This window comes from Nanorana parkeri, unplaced genomic scaffold, assembly GCF_000935625.1.
Source record: "Nanorana parkeri isolate BGI_ZX_2015 unplaced genomic scaffold, ASM93562v1 scaffold1184, whole genome shotgun sequence".
Classification (NCBI taxonomy): domain Eukaryota; kingdom Metazoa; phylum Chordata; class Amphibia; order Anura; family Dicroglossidae; genus Nanorana; species Nanorana parkeri.
Genome location: NW_017307452.1, coordinates 449,642 through 463,241, shown reverse-complemented (window position 1 = coordinate 463,241; position 13,600 = coordinate 449,642). Strand labels below are relative to the sequence as shown.

Below are 13,600 nucleotides of genomic sequence, written 5' to 3'. Positions count from 1 at the left end.
TTTTATAATCCTGAGCAATATTTGTATCTTTCGTTATTTTACACAATGCATTACCATATCATAAGCATATGCTATGTCTCTTTTGTATGTTGTCTTGTGGTTACTTTTAAATACAGGTGACAGTTGTGTTGACTTGGTCATGTATTTATTTTTCTTGATTTATTTTTATTGTAAATGTCCTAATTTTTTTAAAAGTGTTTATCATACTGTAATTCTTATAGATTTTTTTCTAACTTACTGTATTTACAGAAAATACAACTGGATAGGACCTGGTTAACTAGTTGATTTTTTTTTGTAATTGTCTGTAGTTCTCCTTTTTAAAGTAAAATAAAAAGTATATATTATTCAGAGTCAAACCGTTGAAGACCAATCTGTTATGTTATGAGAACTCTTTAATGTAGACATGATGGTCAATGTTGGAGTGTTTGCAAATTACTCTTTGTAAAAAAAAATAGGATATTTAGACATGTCAGTGAGCTGTGCATAATTAAAAATATAAGCGTAAAGTGACACTGCAGCATTTCCTTGAGCTGGCGTCTCATTTTTAGGTAGGGATGTCTTCATCTGAATAATTGCCATTCCTGGCTGTTTATTTTAACTTCTATTAAACAGTAAAACAGATGTTGTTCTGTTTTTTTCTGGGTTTGCTAAAAATGTGCAAAAGTAAATGACGAGGTAAAACACTCTCCAGAGGATATTATTTTATCACTGGTACAGTGGATTCATCACTCCTAATTTCTTTGTGCAGTTTGGCCTCTTGACATGTCGGATAATTAAACTGTGGCCTGTCAAGAGGAGAGAAAGTGCGAGCTGTGCATTGGTACTGCGCTTTTCAGGCCGACAATGTTTTCATCGATTGCATTGATTGGTGACACAGATTACATGAATTCTTTGTGTGAATCTCTCCTTCTCAAAGTAATTACTGACTTTACGTGAATAAGTGCATTAGAACTTGTTGAGAGAATAAGAATTTGACTTAATGTACTAAAAGTGTAGTTGAAAGATAATGCTTAAAATTACTTGTTTCCATGTATCTGTAGAACATGGTGTTTATTTTTTCTGCATTTAGTATTGGCATACTATACAATACATGGAGCCATTTGCATATTTTTTTGGGCCCTGGTAGAGACTACACTTTAATGGTACTACCACAGTCATGCATATATACTTTGTAGTATAGGCTTGGACAGATGTTAATCGACCTAAGATTATGCTGGTGGATTGTGGGAGTAAATTGGAACATCAGCATTACACATCCTTATGCAATGGAAACAACATAGAAATTACATTCCAATAGGATCTTGGAGAGCACAGTGATTTGTGATCAACAACAAACATTCATTTTATTCCCTGTAACGTGTCTGCAAAGCAAACACACCTTGCCTTCACAATATGTATGGCAATGAGTTTGTGTGTTATTGGTTGCCCTATGTCTAACATTATCTCCCCTGTTCACTTTTGCTGATGATTGGGTTTAATAAGCAAAAAATCATTACCTTAGTAGCGATGCCAAGAAACACTTGAGAAAAGGTTCTCAAATCATTATCTGATCTTGCATATGTTACTGTTTGCCCTCTGGTCACCATAGCCATCTGCAATTAGAGTGCTTTTTAAAGTGCATTCTAAAGCAAAAGAAAGATGAAATGTTTGAATAAACAAATCATTAAATGTTTTATTAAAAACAACCAGTTCAGTGCCTAAATTTGACTGGGTACCATCCACTTTAAATCCCTTGTATAACAGAGCTCATACTGGGAGAGGGAATATTAGTATATAGAACAATCAGCTGTAGTGCTTTGCTTATGTGCAAACAAGGAACATGGTTTAACTTTAGTGGGGAAATGGTTTACTACTATATACTAGGACTAAAGATCAATACTATTTTTGTTTTGTGAATTCAGGCTCCATTTCACACATTAGTTTTTTTTATGTGCTGTTGTAAAAATGTTGAGTCAGATCAGCTTGGCACAAGGTTTCAATTAAAGATGGGCTATCTGAAAGGAAATCTTTTCTGTTGTGCTCTCTCTTAATAAAACTCTGAGGCAAATTTATAAAAACTGGAGCAGATAATTGTGCATGGCAACCAATCGGCTTCTTCCTTTTAATTTCAAAACTTAACTGAGCAAACGGAACAGAGAAGCTCGTTGTTACTATAAGCAACTGCTCCAAATTCTGTCTGCTCCAGTTTTGATCAATTCTCGCCACAGTGCTTTGTGAATTCCATATATCAAATATAGTATGTAAAATGCCAACATATTTTGATATTTTCACTCTTTAATATGCATGTAGCCAAAAGGAGAGCAGGAAGAAGTGTAATTTAATAAGTGAGATGGCCATGGGTTTTGATGTTATTTGAGTAAATAAGTCCACTAAAATACTAAGGACATTATCACAAGTAGTAAAAAAGATAGTAGAGAGCAGATGCAATTATAGAAAAAATGTATGAATGAATATAATCAGTTCTCTTAGTCAATAAACATAGAATATTCAGTTATAAAGTTATATGTTCAGATATTGTGACTATTAATATTAGTCGGGTTTACCTACAACTACCTTTGGATATTACATATCATTTGTGATCTAAGCGACATCTATATTTGTTGCATGTTTTGAGCAATTTATCCTGCTAAGTACAAGAGAATTTATTTCAGTAATGTTGTGTTTTTTTTATCCCAGTTTCTTTGAGCCATACACAGTTAAAGGCAAGTTAATAATGTGCATACTGCTGCCCTTTGTCATGTTCACATACATTCTTTTATATGCATACTTAATAGACAACAGCTTTATTTAGTATTTTAGACATGCTGAAGTTTCTTGCCTAATTTATTTCAATTAGGCATCTACATTTATGTGTGTAATTGCCCCTCAAAAACAATAAAAATCAATTAACGTAAATGATGATTTATAAATTGTGTTATAGTGAATTTAAAGTCGTTCTGAACCAAAGACCATAACTTATTGGAAGCCTAATGTGATGAACTGACACAAGTTATAAATGAATCAGAAGTAGTTTTTGGGGTAAGCAAGAGGTCTCTGTAGTCAATAAATCAATAGGTAATTGCACATGCCTTTACTATGTTAGCTGTTTAAAGACAGCCATGATTTTCTACTATGGTAAATCTTTTCCCGGTGTCATCTTTAGAATCATCTATTAATTACACTAAGGGAAACTATTACGCCATTGCATTACAACATATCCTCACTTAGATTCCCTTGTTATATAGTTATACGGATTTCTCCACCTCTTCTTAAAAGGGACTTGCTGCTTCACAATGTTTTGTTTTACATGGAAGGTCTCTGTCCCTTCCCCCTCTCCGATAATATATTACTATTAAGAGGTCTGTTATATATAGGGATCTCGCTTTCCATGAATTAATGGATTAAGGATATTCAGCTTCAACTCCCTACTGTTAACTGGTTGATGTTTGGTCAGGTTGTTTGCTCAACATTTCTTTTCCTGAGGCTTAAGATTAAAGCTGACCATACACTAGTAGATCTCCAAATGAACGTTTGTATAAAAGATCTTTATTTATCACCCGATAATGCCATCAGACAATTGATAAATGTTGATCAAAATTTTGTTTGATTTCGGAATGAATAGAGTTTCCGAACGAAAACCACGTTTAGAATTTTGTTTATCCTGCTCCTTCAAGTCTTTTGGCCACTAAGGTCGAAATTGATCATCAATTTGACCCCAATAACTAATAGAATGTCGGAAGAAAGTTCTTTTGTATGAAAGTTTTTTCAAAAATCTAAGCAGTGTATGTCCAGCTTTAGATATACTAGGCTTCAGCCTTTACCTTACAAACATTCTTGTTTTGTTCACTTTAACTGTTTCTCCTACCTGTTATTTTCCTTTATAGTAGTTTCTTTGTTGCTGTCTACATTTGTGTTAAGGTCCATCATTTTTTCAATCTCCCCTTAGTTGTGCTATCTATCCTGCTCTGGATTATTTCTGTGTGCCCTTCTTGTTAGTAGCAATTTCCATACTTGCTTTTCCTTTTTTTTTTTTATCTAGCTGTTTTCAGGCATTAATTCATTTTGATATATTTTTAGTATGATTTACACCTCCTTTGGATCTCTCAGTGGCTGTTGCCCACCCCTCGGTTGGACTGCTTTTCTTATGCCCCAGTTGTCTAATAACTAAATCTTGCGTACCTTAATAAATGAGAATATAATCAAAAATAAATATGCAATTAGGTTAATATTTTCAGACATGTTTACCATATCAATATTTTTAGGATAACATACACTCAAATTGATTTTAGTGCACAAAAACAATGTAATACCTATTTTTTTTAAATAAAATATAAAGGATGGGTTTGAATCCGATTTAATAGATACCAAACTTGTCAAGCCTTAAAATTGTATATGCCTGGGAAATAGCAATAAACTATGGTTTCCAAAATTATAGATCAGTGACGCTTTAAAAGTCTTTACCACTCATCACTTAACAGTAAGTTATACTCATGTTAATTTGTTTGCACATAGAAAGCACCCGATGCGTGTTTGTGTTTTTTTTATGTGCGTGTACTTGGGGTTAGAGGGCTTATAATTTTTTGTCAGCTTATTATTTTTTACTTTTATAGTGACATTAAGTCAATCCCCCCCCCTCCTCCATGCTGGTGTAAGAACTTATCTTAAATAATGCCTCTTGATCCTATAGAGGAAGTCACATGTCCTCTTTATGGAGACATCAGAGGTCTATTAAACCCCTTACGTCACCTATGAACTCCGAAGAAGCTGATGAAACACAGTGCTTCACCAGCTTCTCTGACTGCTTGGCAGTGTGCTGATCGCCTTCTGATGCAGCCAGAGACACCCAGACTGTCCAGGGCCAACACGAGGGACAGCAGAGTCCGGCATAGACAGCAGCGGAGAGGGGAGGGCGGCACCCTTTTCAGCAACATACAAGTGATCACTTTTATGTCAATGTCCAGTGCCGGCTGCAAAGAATGATACCAAATACTTTGTTTTTAATGAGCATAGTGTTTGCAGTGATGTGTACTGGAAAGTATGGCACACAGTACTTTTTTCAGGGCAGCGTGAAACAAAGCAGTACATCAAAACACCACGGTTACATACATTGTAAGTGATTTAATCCACATTTGTTATAGATTAAAACCCTTTTGACTTTAATGTCACTTCACATCCAGAGAATACTTATCTTCAGGCTGTAATATAGACATCATACTAGTGTTTGCAGCCTGAAAGTCGGGTCATGTAGGGTTAAATGTACTTCCTTCTCTGGGTTGTACAATTAGCAATGTTTTTCAATGAGCTTTTCAGTGGTTGGCCAAGGTTGTCAGGTTAACTGATTGCCAAATTCTTAGTTTGGCCAAACGTTCAGTTTAGTATTCAAAAACAAATTAGTATACTGTATGTAATTGTATGCTGATCACAGATTGATTCTAATGTTTGTCAATAGCCCAAGGTAACCAATAAGATTACACCTTAACTGCACTAAGCTGAAATTATTTAACTGCACTAAACTGAAATGAGTATCACTGGAATGCTTTACTGCACTTTGTGCCTCTGTTTTAAATAAATCAGAGAGAGGAAGAGTTTGACTTTATGGGAGTATTAGAAAAGTGGTTAGACAGCTCACATGACTGGGTTGTGAGTAGCAGGGTCTTCATTCTATTTCTGTGGAATTGGGTAGGAAGACGTGCGGGAGGGATATGCCTGTATGTCAAGAGCTATCTGAAAGTGATTGTGAGAGATGACTTTACTAATGATCCCTGTGATGTTTTAGAATCCTTATGACTTGAGCTACACATGAATAAAAAATAAATAAATAGTAAACTGCAGTGTATGCTACAGGCCCCTAACATAAAGGATGAGAAGATTCAACTAAACTTACAAATAAAAATGGGATGGAGGGCAAATATATATAATCATAGTGGACTTCAACTATCCTAATATTGATTGGGCAAATGACACCGCATGCTTAACTGAGGCTTGGCTCTTCTTAGACTTAGTGCAGGAATATTTCAGTCAACTGGTAAAAATCCTAACTATAAAAAGTGCTGTTTTGGATTTATTATTTTCAAATAACACCGAGCTGATTGCAAATGTGGAATTTAGGGACAAATTGGGTAACATTGGTCATGGAGTAGTAATGTTAAGAACAATAATGTAAAAACGTCTTACTTTAAGACACTGCACTCCTTACTGTATACTACTAAATGGGACCACATTTTCTTGACAAAGAACACTGGAAACTAGTGACTCGAAGTAAGAGGGTTCAGTATGATGGGCAACTACGGTACTATTTGTATAATGAGTTTCATTTAACTAATAGGCCACCTGCAAGTAGTAAGAATGTTTTGGACACAAAACATTTATATGAAAGTGTGTGACATTTAAATGATGTTATAACATTGTAACAACAAATTGCAGACTATACTTGTGAAGAAATAATGCCTGTTACATCAGTTACATATTTTTTTCAAATGTCCTTTTATCTTGGTTTTTAGTATAACGCACTCTCTCTAGAATAGAACTGATCAATTTTATGCAATCAATACAAATAGTAAACTGTACAAGATGAAGTTCCTGAAGGCACATACTTTCTATTAGGGATGTACCGATACTTGTACTCGTACTCGCCCAATGCCTATCCTGATACCGGAACTTCTGTTATCAGGAAGCCGGGTGGTGAGTCAGTACACGCTGCCCGGCTTCCTGATTGGCCGGGAAGCCAGCTCCCTGGTGACGAGGGGGCATGGAGACCGTTTCTCGGCCAATCTGGAAGCCAGGTGGCGAACCATTACCCAATCACCGGCTTCCTGATCGACCTGGAAGCTGGCTCACACTTGGTGACGAGGGAGCATGGAGACGGCTTCCCAGCTAATCGGGAAGCCGGGCGGCAAGTCATTACACTCTGCACAGTTTCCCGGCCAATCAGGAATCCAGGCAGCCAGTAATTACATACCGTCTGGCTTCCTTAAAGGCACTCCCAGTATCTGTATTGTCGAGTCCCATAACTTTTCACTTACCAGTTGCCTATTGATCTTATGAGAATACTTATACAGGATTTAACCATATACAATTGCAGCAATCAGAATGTGAAAGCCAGGATGTAAATGCTTAAGCATGATCATGTACTAAGAGTACATGGCGATTTATTTAATTGACTTCATACTTTTTTATTGCTTCTTGTCATTGGATGGCTATTGTCATTTAATTTTGTTTTCTTAAGTTATCTAAGATTTTACTGACATTTCTGATTTTAAATTATTTTTGGCTTAATACTGGAGAAGCAAAATTTGTATATAACTGCAGTATTGCAAAGTATTGCTTGCTTATATTTATAACTAGATATGTGCATCCTTCCTCATTGCTTAGAATGCTTAATTCCAAACTTTTATCTGCAGTCTGATTAACAGCCAGTTAGTCAGTCTAAATGATACTGTCTCAGTGACAGTGATTTCACCAGACACAAGGCAATGAAAAATCTTCAATAGCAACACAGACAGAAATGTAAATTGCACTTGACACATATATATTCTACCCTGTTTTTATCATAAACCAAATGCTCATTACGTTAACATAAAACAGATATATATGTTACAATACAAGCATGAAGTTAAGAACCAGAGCAAGATTCATCATCTGAGGTCAGTTGGATGTACTAAAGGTAGCTGATCACAGCAGCTGATTTACTAAAGGATTTGAGAATGTTCACATAATAAATTGTGTGAATATTCACTTCAATTATCCAGTCATGTGTAGATGAAATGGGTAAACAGGTCAGTTCTTTTTACATGATTGGATAATTGAAGTGATTCTAAACAAAACAGTTTAAATGCTTTAGTAAATCAGCCTCTATGACTAATACATGTTATTATTAGGGATAATGGAATACGAAATTCAGGGATAGTGGAATACGAAATTCAGCAATTTGTCTTGTATTAAAGGCTACCTTCAATTAAGTGAGACAAATTAATTTTTGGGACAATTAACAATGATGCAACCAGTTTCCATTGGAGCTGTCCACAAAATATGAACTTTTCCTTTTGCTGTTATCATAGGGTAGTGGAGCTCCTTCTGCTTCTCTGTCTTCTGTTTGAGCAAGTTGGGTAAATAGGTTTTTTTCACTTATATTATGGACATATGGCACAATATTTTCATTGAAAAAATATATGCACCTATATAAAATACGCTTATAGACGAATATGAATAACCCCTTAATATTCACAAAAAAATGTGCAGTGTATCCAAACCAGTCAAAAGGTAAAAATAGAGAAAAAACAATATATACTGTTTGTGTCTTTAAAAATTCAAATGGTCATTAGCTAAGATGTTAAGCTTACTATTTAAGCTTACTATTTAACACATTGTAGATTGCCTCAGCGAAACACGTAGAAGGCTGGGCCCATTGCATGCTTACGAATGTTCGCAGGGTACAAATTATGATGATAACGTATTCAGTCAAGTGTTATGAGAACATTTAAATTTGTGGGGTTTATCAAACCCCTTTGTCAAATGTAATGAAGCATTGTGGTCCTAAGAGGTATCATGGCGTGGTAAAAGTAATGGGTGTTGCTGCATATTTTAATTGCTCCAGGATTCTGTATATTTTTTATATTGATGTCTATTTTATCTTTGTCAATAAATATATGATATATTTGATATAATATATTTGTGTTTTTTCATCCCTGCTTTGACACCTTCAAAGCCCCATGTTTGTATATTTTGTTGTTGGATATGTAAGTTTCAGGGGTGTGGTGTCGTGTCTTCTCTGATGGTTCATATATTTTTTTATGACACATCCCTTTAAGAAAAAGTATCTGCAATTGGTATCAGCAAGTACCTGAGGGAAAGTACTTGTACTTGATCTTGAAAAAAAATGGTATTGGGACATCCCTAGTAATAACAGCTCTTTTTTTTTTTTTAGTTGTGGTAGTTTGCCTTTTGATTATATCCATTTATTGAAGCTGGTCTCTTTTAAAAGGAAGGGATTTCCAATAAGTTTGAAGTTAAAAATGAAAGCAGGGCTATACTTTATTTTTATCAGTTTTGATTGGAATTTTCAAGCATTTTTGAACTATTGCTACACTTAGGTTGACATCTGCTGACTGTCTGCATATTTTTTATGTTTTAAACTGACATTTAACCAAAAAATAAAACTAGTGTAAAATAATGAAAAACACACTTTGATTGCTTGGAACGTTCCTTCAAACAGCGGGGAGGGAGGTGGGGATGACTTTTCTGCTCTATGATTGAGTCCCTGTTGGCCTCCTGCAAGGGAGGATTTTACCCCGCCGCATTAAATAACTCTGTGCCTTTGATCAGTGCTACTCAAATTTTATGATTCAGAATGCTATATTGGCAGCGAACAGAGCCTCTGTAAGACAAATGCAAATGACCTTTCTTGCAGATGTGAAGTTTAAGTTTTGTTTTATTATATTAAGGAATATTCAAGAAATCAGTGGTGCATTTCTTTAAAAAAATCACTGCTTTGCATTTAGAAGAGATGGTGAATTTTCTGTTTATTGGTGGGTGTAATATACAGTAGACTTGTATTTAACCATTAGTAATGAGCCGATAATTCCCTTATAAATTATGTCAGTGAGAGGCCTGGAGGCTGGATGATGGAATTTTTAGCCCGTGCTAGGTAATTAGAATTTCACACTGTTTTAATAGTTTTAGTATTTTTCCCCTCTAATCCTAACATCTAGTTAACATAAAACATCTGCTGGCACAGTGAACAGGTTAAAATATGCAACTCCTCTTAATTTATCATTTTCACATTTGCAGGATAATTGTTGTAAGTCTTCCATTATATGTAAATTGCAATGAGAATGTGTATTTGTATAAAGTTAGAAGTGCACTCCATCCAAAATTAGATAAAGAATTTTCATGCACTCGGCTAACCTGCTCAGGGTTTGTTTTTTATATCCATGTTCTACACTGTATATTTATCAAACAAATGTATAGGTTGTTCAGCAAAGTATTTATTTAAATTATTGCTACAGCACTCACAATCATCATTCTCCCAAACTGCCGGCTCCAACTCTCTCAGCTTAGCTTCCCTGTACTTCCTGTGCAGTACAAGATCACAAGGGACAGCACTGTCTCTAGCAACTATCAACTACTAAGGGGAGTGGTTTGCCTTGCCATGCCTGTGTGTTTGTGGAGACACACAGGCTTACTAGCACACACAAGGGTGGCTCCATAGGACCCTGCAAGGGAAAAGGAACACACACCAAAAAGATATAATGTACCTCTCAAAAGTCTGACCACCACCCCCTTCTTTCAACCCAATCAGTTGTGGGGAGGTGCATTCCCCACCACACCGATATAAATCACAGAGGGGCATGAAATGAGCCCACCCCAACTGCAGACACTGTTTAGAGCAGAGCCTTTTCGCCAATGTAGAAGAAATATCCGTTCCAAAAATGTATTATGTGTTTTACAGCTCTGCTTCCCAAGCATGTTCTATTTATGCAGGTGGAAGAGGCTTCTGCCAAATCTAGCAACAACTGTAGCAGTGTGCTTTGGGTAAAAGGCACCTTTATACTTTGTTCCCGCAGATGCTGCAGTGCCGTCCGTCCGTTTTTTTACTACGGGCGGACGGCAAGAGGTTAAACTGATTACCTAATGTCTATGGGGGCTTTAACCCCTCCCCAGCTTATGACAAAATTATTCTGTTATGCTGGAAAATTAGCACTGGTCCGTGGCGGGACCAGCACTCATGTGGTTAACGCTGTTGCTGGGTCCATCGGTGTCTGAGGCAGACCCACAACAGCAAATCCCCTGGTCCCAGCACATGTGATCACTGCAATAGCCAATCACAGTACTGTTACAACAACTGAACCGGCTGCCAGCTCATCACACTGTGTTGTGGAGCTGAGCAAGTCAGATCAGTGTGCTACAAAGTGTCTATGAGGAGAATACAGTCTCTCCGCAGAATATGAAGTATCCAAAGCCCTTGTAAATAAATTATGTAACCCTTTAGTGTCCCCTAGTTAAAAACAAATCAGTTTTAATAAGTTTAATAAAAAATATATAAATAGAAAATATAGTGCTGAGGAGGCCCTATAATATACTGGCAGCTGACTCAAATGCAACAGACACTACATCTGAGAATGAAGCAAGTGACTAATCATCGGATTCTGCAGAAGCCCCAGCAGAAAGAACTGATTCCCCCCTGTCCCTGATGCAGGTTGCTGTGCACATGCTAACAACTTTACCGCCTCAGTTTACAGCGACTCCTGGAATACAGGCTGACATGTCCAGCATTAGCCCAGTGGAGTTCATGCAGCTGTTCCTGGGGGATGAGATGTTTGGGGAGATTGTGTCCCAGACCAACATACTGTATATGCCGAACAATATATTGCCCAAACTCCTGACTCCTATATTACTAAAAATAAATAAGGGTATCCCACAAGTGTGCCTGATATTAAGATATTATGGGCACTAACAATGCTGATGGAAATTATTAAAAAGCTGAGTATTTGACTATATCAAATATGCAGTACCACCATCTTTTCTCAGTTCATGAACCATAACCAGTATGACATTTTATTGTGGTTCATACACTTCAATGACAACAGTAAGTGCCTTCCAAGAAGTCTTCCAAAGTATGATAGATTATTCACCCCCTAATATCCCACTTTAGCAAATCATGTTCAAGACTTTATATCCCCCCAAAAATGTGTGTTGATGAGTTCCTCATAATTTTCAAGGGGTGCCTGGGTTTCAAGCAGCTTGTTCCATCTAAGAGATCACGGTATGGAATACAACTTTATAAAATATGTGAAAGTAGCAGTGGTTTATCACTGTTTCCATATTTATAAGGGAAAGGATAGCCACCTTGAACCCCCAGGTTGCCCAAATAACATAGGGACAAGTGGGAAAATTGTCTGGGTTCTTATGACCCCCTTGCTAAACAAGGGGTATTACTTATACCTAGACAACTACTACAATAGCATTACACTTGTAAAAAATGTAATTCTGCTCTGAGCCTGTGGCACAGGAAGAAAGATAAGTAAAGGTTTCCCACAGGACCTGGTTGCCAAAAAACTGAAAAAGGGGGAACAGCTGCTCTGTGCCAGGAAGAACTGCTGGCCATAAAGTATAAAGATACAAAACATGTGTTCATGCTCACAACTATCCATAAGGAACACAAAAGCAAAGTCACAGTATGTGGCAGCCAGCAAAGAAAAATATTCCTAGTCTGCATTTAGCAATATAGCACATAGGGAGAGTAGCTCTCAAAGACCAGCTACTGCAGCCATACCTGGTGATGATAAAGACCCATTCCTGGTATAACATTTACAAATGACCAAGAAAGAGTAAGTATTGAAAGAGCTTACTTCTGCTGCCAGATTTTGCCAACCCTCAGAAACAAAGCCCCATAAAGTTTTGTTAAAGTTCTTGAGTAAAACGTTTAAAATGCTTAGGAAGTTCAGTGCTGAAGAGGCTTACATAATTCTGACAACTGATTTAGAGGCATCAAGCAGTGTCCCAGATGTTGAAGCAGCACAATATATGCCCCATGAGATTCTCTGAAGTGTCTGCGTTTACAAAAGGTAGGCCTTTGTAGGGTAATTTTAACTGTCTAACTGCTGAGATTCCCCGAAAGTAGACAAAGACCTATCAAATCCAACAAAGAAAATTCACACCTGAAAGGCTGAAATGGCCAGGCCTCTTAAATGGCACTGTCACTGAACAAAAAAATTGTGGGTTTTTTACAGGAGTAGCACACATCGGTTTTACAAGATACACTTAAAACCAACCTTGTTGTATGCGTGTTTGTAACTCCCCCCCACACACACACAATTTTACTACAGTTTTTAGCAGAGATTGGCAGTGAAAGGGTTACATAAAAAGTGTCAAAATACCTTTAGTTATGTACCCGGCACTCTAGCTATTGTGGATCTACATGCCCCATAAGGCATTTCAATACTCTAACAGCCACAGGCATAACTCCCTGAAGCATGATGTGATTGGTAGTTTCACCACAGCTGGAGTGCCGAGTTTGCCTTCTCCTGAGTTAAGTTCAAACAGGTGTATGCCACCTCCTCGTTCTCTCTCTCTCCCTCTCTCCCCCCTCTCTCTCTCTCCTTTTTTTTTACAACTTAGTGTCTACAGCAGCGGTTCACAACCTGTGAGTCAGGACCCCTTGGGGGGTCGAATGATAATTTGCCAGGGGTCGCCGGGAGTCTCCCGCTATTAGATAACGGCTCCCGGCCACCCGGGTGAGAAACACTTTCTCCCGGAAAGGTTTACTCTGCTCGATCGAGCAGAGTAAACCTTTCGCTGCAATCGTTTTTTTTTGTTTTTTTTCTGACATTGGAGCCCCGGCCCCCGTATGTCAGAAAGAAAAAAATCAGCATTGGAATGCATAGCTACATTCCTATTGGCTATTTCACTTTGCAATAGCACCTGCCCAATGCTGCTGTCAATCAGCAGAGGGGGACCTGCAGTTCTCCATCAGGTCCCCATCTAGTGATTATCATCATTATTATTAATAATAAAAGCTGACACCCTCGGCTTGTGTTATATGGTTTGCCATTTTAGCTGTTACAACAGTGGTTCTCAACCTATGGGTCGCTGTGCGATTTCTGCTGTGCTAGGTGAGAGTCCT

The 13,600-nt window shown here is 37.3% G+C and overlaps 1 protein-coding gene across 1 annotated transcript in view; it reads left to right on the top strand.

Moving 5' to 3' along the window:
• LOC108796870 (F-box/LRR-repeat protein 17-like) overlaps positions 1-13,600 on the top strand; it is a 441,331-nt gene that overhangs the window by 86,652 nt on the left and 341,079 nt on the right. The gene's annotated exons all lie outside the window — the stretch shown is intronic.